This window comes from Diplotaxodon limnothrissa, linkage group LG19, assembly GCF_057381915.1.
Source record: "Diplotaxodon limnothrissa isolate DT_005_m linkage group LG19, D_limnothrissa_male_GT1.1, whole genome shotgun sequence".
Taxonomy (NCBI): domain Eukaryota; kingdom Metazoa; phylum Chordata; class Actinopteri; order Cichliformes; family Cichlidae; genus Diplotaxodon; species Diplotaxodon limnothrissa.
The window spans coordinates 15,950,810-15,959,380 of record NC_140614.1 but is presented as its reverse complement, the minus strand read 5'-3'; the positions used below and the strand labels follow the sequence as shown (position 1 = coordinate 15,959,380).

The window sequence follows — 8,571 nt, the reverse complement described above, 5'->3', positions numbered from 1 at the left end:
GTGTGTCTGTTCGTGCCCCTTTGGCTTGACCTTCCAGAGCGCTCCACTGCCTGTCGCGCTCTGAGAGGAGGGGCTTTCCTTAATAAAGTTAACTGTGATTGGATGGTTGTATAAGCTCCTCTGCGTTTAAATTAAATTTGTTTTCCCTCCCTTTGGCAGCAGAACATATTTTTTTAGCGTGAATCCAGCGGGTTAGATCTACATAACAAAGTCGGAGATACATTATAACAGGTGAGACAATCCTCTTTTTTGCGTGGGAATATTTTTGATTATAGGGCTTGTTTTATATAGCATGTGAAGTTCTTTAACTCTGAACCGATTTGCACTAGACTCCCATAGAGTATTTTACGGTGTTTCGAGGTGATAATAAAATAAATTACTCATTTTTTTTCCACCAGAATGTCTTTGGGAATGAGATTGCGCACCAGAATAGAAGGAAAACAAACTAAATATAAGGCACTAAGGCTCATTAAATGGCTGCAGAAGAAACACCTGCTAAAAAAGAAGCTTAGATGTCCTGTTTGTCACCATAAGATGAAAATGATTTCCGTGGTGAAGAAAGACCAATATATGTGGTATGTATAATGCATGATAATGTAGTGCATGTAGTAAATATAACAAAATATTTCAGTTATCAATGCAAGAGGGAGCATTAACCTCTTTTCTTTATTATTTTCTTCATACTTAATTTTGTGCTTATCTTTTCAATTAATGCTCTTGTTTAAGGGTCCATTTCTTTACTTAACTCATTGATATGTTCTCAGGTGCTGCAAAAGAGCAAGTCATAGGAAAGTTTCCAGAACAATTAGAACTGGCTCCCTCTTTGAGAAATCAAAAACATCTCTTTTCAGTTGGATGAAGTTCATTTACAGGTATATGTAGATGTAGACATTACTAGCAATGCACCTTTCATAATTGAACACCAATAGGAGACTTGTGAAATAAAATTAGGGCCTCAGTAAGTAATAATTGCCTCAATTTCTATCACAGATTTTCACAAGGGCTCAGGCTCAGACAAATAGATATGATCGATGATGAAGTGGCTGGCAGCTCCAGAACACTAAGTAGCATGGCAAGACACATTCGACATGTTTGTATACGTGCAATTAAAAGACACAGAATAAACAATGGACACCGTCTTGGTGGTGACAGAGAATTTGTGGTTATAGATGAAAGCTGTCTCCGTCATCAGCAAAAGGTTGGTAAACTCTCAGACAGGTTTGTTAGAATCAATGCAGATCTGAATGTGTCCTCTAAACATGGAGACCTTTACCATAAGTAAAAAAAATTAGTAGAAGCTAGAGCAGGGCGATATGGCCAAAAATATTTATCACGATATATATTTGAAAATTTGCGATAACGATATAACTGACGATATAATTGATGCGAGACAAAATACAACTCCACAACATTACTAGCGCAAAAAGACAACCTTCCATTTATTTTCACTTAAACAAGAAGCTGGTTTTTATGTACATTAAAGCTTTATAAAAATGTAACAGTGCAAATGCAAATTCCTTGCTGAAAGTTTAACCCAAAGGCATTTCCAGTAGAAATGGGCTGACATATCCTGAGCATAACCATGTATAATATCCACTGAAGTTAAAAAGAGGTGCTTTGCAACATTAAACTGCAGTGTGCAGTACGCATTTTTCGGACCATAAGGTGCACGGGATTATAAGGCACATTAAGCGAAACAAAGCAGTCGATAAATCAAACTTTATTAAACTCATTCTTCTTGCTTCCTCCACTTCTGTACCATTGATTCATTAATGTTGAATTCTCTGGCAGCTGCTCTATTCCCATGTTGTTGCAGTATACTAATGACTAACCTCGTATTGTGGATGGATTATCTCAGTTGTTCTCCTGACTGAAGTTTGGTCCGTTTACAGCATCCTGCCATGCGATTGCATTTGTCTCTAACCATTAGGAACCTTCACGTTAACTTTTATAAGTGGAAAAGTGTTAGTGTTCGTCCTCCAGCTTCACTGTTTATGTTATGCTAACATAGCTGTGTCGCTAGCGATCACGTAGCACATCATTATATACCAGCTAGCCCAACTTCAGTAACCCTACAAACGTCACTGCTGTTTAGTTTCCTGTCTTCATTTATGTTGGAAGTGATAGCAGAGCTGTACGTTTGAATTTTTTCAGAAATCTCTCAGTCAGAACATGCTATATCATGCTTAGGTAACTAGCGAAACTAGCGAGCTAACTTCCGCTAGCTTCCTGCTAACTTCTAACTCCGTTAAATGTAATACATTTTGTTTTCATGGATGCCTGGAAGTTAAACTTCATAGTTACACCTGGTAAAGCAGCAATGCTGATCGTTTTATTAAAGATGAAAGAATTTAGACAGTTTTCAACTCTCAGTGATGCTGCAGTGTTGTTTGACCTGAAGTCAAATATACGGAGTTTAGGACCCAGATTACTCCCAGTTTTAAGAGCATCTTAGTCCGACAAATACGACAATAACAACGGCCGCTTGCATGTTCTGCAAAAAAATGTGCTTTGTTGTGTATCTGACGGACAAACACCAAACCAGTTCCACATCACGGAAGTTGCACCATTTTTACAAACCAATTCTGGTTCCTCAACAATCGGCCATGTGCGTATGAAAACAAAGGCACTGCGCATGCGCGTTTTACTCCCATTCTATCGCGATATGTCATTTTCCTATCGTTGCCTAACATTATACCGGTATTACCGTGAACGGTATAATATGGCCCAGCCCTAGTAGAAGCAACCATCTTTTTGAATGTTTCTTTGTAGATATTTAATTTTATTCTTTTTAATTTTAATTCTGTTTAATTTTATTCTTTTTGTTTTCAGTATGCACGTGGACGCTTTGGAAATGCATGGAAAAGGAAGAAATGGGTATTTGGAATGATGGGAATTAAAGACAAAAGGTGAAGGCTCGTGTTAAAACTTGTTGAAAAACGATCAAGGCGCCACCTTCTTCCTCTGATCAGACAGCATGTTAAGTTGGGTAGTGCCATTATCAGTGATGAGTGGAGAGCCTACAAGAATGTTTTGACAAACATAGGGTACAGACATTACACTGTAAATCACAGCAGGTGGTTTGTAGATCCTCAATCTGGCAGTCATACACAGCATATCGAAAGGGCTTGGATGACCATCAAAGGACATGTCCGTAGACTAAGAGGAAATCGCACTGAGAAGTTGCTGGAAGAACACCTGATGGTTCTTGAGTGGTCATCTTGGCTTGGTTCGCGACACCCTGATGGACCACTGGGACGCTTATTTAAGGACATACAAAAAATATTTCCAGTTTGAACTGGCATGAACTTTTTTTGGAGTGGGTGACTGTTTGGTGTTTTAAAAAACACATTTAATGTTACATATGTTACTCTTACAATACATTGCCATTTTTGACAGTAGTTAAATGTTATTTCAAGCACTGATTGTAATTTAGGTCTAAGTGTTATAAATGGTGACATTATACATTTAAGACTCACTTTTGGCAATTATAAATGTTTATTAGTGATTAATAAATGGTGTTATGCTTTACACTTTACAATAAGGCTCCCATTTGGCATTTATAAATGTTTATTAGTCATAAATAAATGGTGTCATGCTTTACACTTTACAATAAGGCTCCCATTTGGCATTTATAAATGTTTATTAGTCCTTAATAAATGTTGACATGTTTTAAACTTTACGACAAAGCTATCTTTTGTCATTTATAATGTTTATTAGTGATTAATAAATGGTGTTATGCTTTACACTTTACAATAAGGCTCCCATTTGGCATTTATAAATGTTTATTAGTCCTTAATAAATGTTGACATGTTTTAAACTTTACGACAAAGCTATCGTTTGTCATTTATAATGTTTAGTAGTGATTAATAAATGGTGTCATGCTTTACACTTTACAATAAGGCTCCCATTTGGCATTTATAAATATTTTTTATTCATTAATAAATGGTTTTATGCTTTACACTTTACAATAAGGCTCCCATCTGGTATTTATAAATATTTATTATTCATTAATAAATGGTTTTATGCTTTACACTTTACAACAAAGCTCCGATTGATAGTTGTGGATATTTATAATGCATTTCTGAAGTACAATTTTATATGATAAAAAATATGTTTACAAATGCTGATTGTGCTTACAGGATAGTAACTTAGTCTGAAATGTTTAATATAGCAACTCTAGATGAAATATATAGGTGAACACATTTGGCTCACTATTTGGCAAGAAACCGGTCAGTTTTTTTCCTCTTTCTCACCCTTAACTAATGCATAATAAACCATTAATAATGGTTTATAAAGCATTTACAGATTAATTAATAATATAGCTATAAACTATTTATTAGCATCTATAAGGGGAGCCTTATTGTAAAGTGGTACCTGAACTTTTACTCTCATTTTCCCAGCCAGACAAAGTTGTCCGCTCTGCCAAAGCACATAACCACACATCACATTTACATATTATGTCAGACTGGCTGTCTGGTAATGCAAAAAAACTCAAAAATAAAACTCAATCTGAATGATGAAATTGCCCTCAAAACAACTGAGCACACTTCAGCAGCACATAAACTATTTGACTACAACAGTCTCTGTGACTTGAACAGCATTTTTTCCCCAGGTGAGGTGGAGAAGCAGACACGTTTCAAATGGTTTCAACTTTGAAATATTTTAAGAATATTATTAATTCATGAACATGAATTCAAACATGAATTTGGAATGGTTGGAAGGTAGATGTGCTCTTAACAGTTGGTAGACAGATTTGCAACCTTATCATTGATAGATTGCAGATAGATTTTATGTGTCCACTTTGTCATAATATTTAAGCAAATGTATATTACCCTCAAAAGAACACCTGCATGTTTCAGATGGAAAGGTGTACAATATGAATATGTGGAATGAATCCAGGTAAACAGTCTTTGTGGAATGTTAAAAAAATAGCTTAGATTTGGTGCAATCAGTCAGCTATTTCATGACGATGAATGCATGAGATTTTTTCAAGATGCTAAACATGAACACATGTAACAAATTAGAGGAAACAGACTGTTCTAAAGTCTCTAATATGCACAGTAAATTTGTTATGAGGAAAAGAACCCAATACAGGTTACAGGTTCAGATGACCTGCCGCTTAACAAGAGAGCATGTGCTTTTATTTCATGGTGAGAGGTGAAATCTGAAGTGAAAACAGTGGAAAAACACTAGTGAAAGGATGGCAATAGACAGCGAGGGGTTTTGCTAATATTTAAAACAAGCTTAAGTTTGTTCAAGAATGAGAAACGGCTGTATTTTTTAAGGGTGACAACCTCAATGGCAGACACTGTTAAACACTTCTTCATTGGAAACATTAATGCATGTACAAGTGAAGAATAGTAATACAGCAGGAAGGTGGGATGTTAAATGATACTGCTAGTCAAATCAGACCCTGCTCCCACCTACTGTCTTTTTTTCTGCTTAAAGCACTTCATCAGACAATTGATATAAGCGCAACATTTGAAGAACGCAATCCTCTGCTAAACTGAAATAATTTCAGTGCTGAGTGGCTGCACTTTGAATTCCAAAGCAGAGTTATTGCTTAGGTCTGTCATCACTGTGTCCTTCCCATTGTAAAGAGGGAGGGAGGTGCTAGTCATACAAAGACAAAATCTTAAGAAGTGACTATAGAGACCAGGACACACACACACACACACACACACACACACACACACACACACACACACACACACACACACACACACACACACGTATGGCCATTATTTTCCTTTTTTCCGCTGTACTAAGAAGATACATTTGCATGACTTTGTCTCTTGAACAAAGTTATATTTTCAGCACAGTTTTTTAGCATTTTAAAAAATGGTATACAATTTAAGAAAACGTGTGTTTAGTTGAACTCTGATTCTCACAATGGTGTGCTGAAAGATGCGCATCACTGAGTATTTACCATTCCCTGAAGTTACGCTAAATTAAGTGATACAAGAAAGTCCTGCTTACTGATTCTGATACCTTGTTACACGAGCAGAGATTCTCCAGGAGTACAGAGGTGAAGTGGCAGTCTTTGAATGAGAAGCACACACTTAATGAGCACTTTTTCAAACACCTGCTTATACTTGCAATTACCCAGCCAGTCATTTAACAGGAGAGCCTAATGTATGCACACGATCCTGCGATTACCGATCAGAAACTACACAGAATATTCTCATAAATCATCAAAATGGAGAAGTGTGGAATGTGATTTTGTTGATTTTCTGATCAGACTGAGACTTCTCTAGGTTTTTTTTGCTTAAGACATCCAACTATTAGCTGGACTGCCTACAGACAGCACCATCTTCGAGCTTACTTTAATACAAGAACTGGATGCACCAGCCTGTCTGAATACTGATCATGTGCACCCCTTTATGGTGCCTCTAATGGCTACTTCCACCAGGATGACCACAGTGGACCACTGTGTTACAAAACTAACTTAATTTCAAACTTCAGTAGCCTTCCTGGTCCCCAGATATGAATTTGACATAATAAGTTTGGGATGTGGTAGAATGTGAATTTGGCTGCTGGATGTGCAGCTGACAAATGTGCAGAAACGACATAATGATCCAATCATGTCAACACTGACTCAATTCTCACATGAATGTTTTCCGCATTGGGTGAAATCCAGCCTATTAAGAACTGAGGATGTTTTGAAAACAAGTGATTGCAATGAGTGAGAGCAGGATTTTTGAAGATAATGTATTTTGTGAGGAACAGCAATAAATTGGCTTAGCTGCACAATCCCAGGGAACATGAGCTTTGTGCATACTTTGTGCACTGCTTGAGCTGATAAGTCCTGGTCCTCAGTTGTGTGATATTAGGTAGATAACGTTGCTGTTTTGATGACCACAGTAGTGAACAAAATCACTCCCAGAAGAGAGTGAAGTTCAGCGTGAGATGTGTGTGTATGGTGACGAGTTTGAGAGGAAGTGGAGCCAAGTGCGAGCGATCAGCTTTCTCTTGTTGTTTTCTGCTACACTGACTGACTGTAGTGTCGCTGCGTTGAGTTTTCAAGTGACACCACACAATGCAGTGATTCCTAAAATCAATCTTGCATAGCTCTGAGTCTTCACATACTGGCATGTCCAGTGTTTCTGACCTTTGAAGGAAACACTTAACTGATAAAATGTCTTTTGGACAAACATAGTTCTCTTCTGAGTAGAAAGCAAGGCTTTGACATGCAGTGATAGTGCAATCCTGTCTAAGAGACAGGAAAATGATGAATAGGAGGAATGCAAATGTAGCTGGAAGATTTAAGGCTGCTCTCCATATCTAATCTTGCCCGATTTGAATCTGCTGACCTATTGCCAGCAGGGGCACAGTATATAAGGAGGCTCTGTCACCTGTCTCTTTATGCTCACTGATGGTTGCATTTCCTGGTGTCTTTTGTCGCTCGCTGCCTAGTCGGCTGCATGTTTAAATTCTACCTGTTGCACAGAAGCTGTAGATGTCTCTCTGCTTAATCTAACTTGTTTGTGCACTTAGAAGCCTCTTGCTTGTGGCGTCTCCTGTTCGTGCTGGCGTGTGAAGTTTACCTCTCCTCCCCACGTGAGTATACTACAGCAGAAGAGGTATGCACTGTTCTCAGTTTTGGTAGTTTTTGGATTGAAACTATTCTAACTTGAGCTGTTTGCATGGTAGAAATTACTGACATGTTGTGTCACCTGTTGCTGCTGGGTCAGGAAGCACTCCTCTTCTGTCCAGGTGTAGTAGCTCAGCAGGCCTGGTAGGTATAAGCTGCCCTTTCCTCTGCATTTGGTTTTGAATTTAAATTGCATTCTATTGAATGCAATTTGTCATTTTTTCAGATATTAAAGCTGCTACTGCTCTGAGGGATGCCATGCTGTTTTGTTTCTGTTGTTTTTCCATTGTTTTTCAGGTGTTGTGCTTTAAAGTTTTTTCTGTTTTGTCTACATTTGTCTTTATTTTCTAGGTCCAATATTGCCATTCTGTTGAGGCAAGGAGGAGACTTATTACTACCACTTTTATGTCTGGGTTAGTATATGGTGTATAGCACTGAGGAGCACTGAGACTCGCCCTTAAAGCCCTTATCTCGCTCAGGTTTGGATGGTCTTCATTAAATTGTTGAATCTACCACTGGTATCTTCTTTACAAAGCTTTTCATGTTCTGCTCCATCTTACTTACCAACCTTGATTTATCAAAAAAATATGAGACGTTTTTGTCTTTGTTCCCAAGACTTATGCCTCTTACTCAGTGTTGGGAAGGTTACTTTTAAAATGTATTCCATTACAGAATACAGAATACATGCCCCAAAATGTATTCTGTAATGTATTCCGTTACGTTACTCAATGACAGTAACGTATTCGGAATACTTTGGATTACTTAATATATTATCATGCTTTTTACAACAACGTGAATGTACTATTGCTGTGTGATTTATTACTATTACTGAAGGTCCGCGACTCCGAACTGTAGTAAAGGGACCTCTGCCTAATACGGCGGGGTCCCTGTCGGCTCGTAGCCGAAAAATAGCTTTACTTTGTTGTAAATATAAATGGTAAATGGCCTGTATTTATATAGCGCTTTACTAGTCC

General features: G+C 37.6%; 1 pseudogene; it reads left to right on the top strand.

The window, feature by feature from the left end:
* Window positions 1-399: 399 nt before the first annotated feature.
* LOC146611933 (uncharacterized) lies at window positions 400-3,297 on the top strand (annotated as a pseudogene).
* Window positions 3,298-8,571: the final 5,274 nt, after the last annotated feature.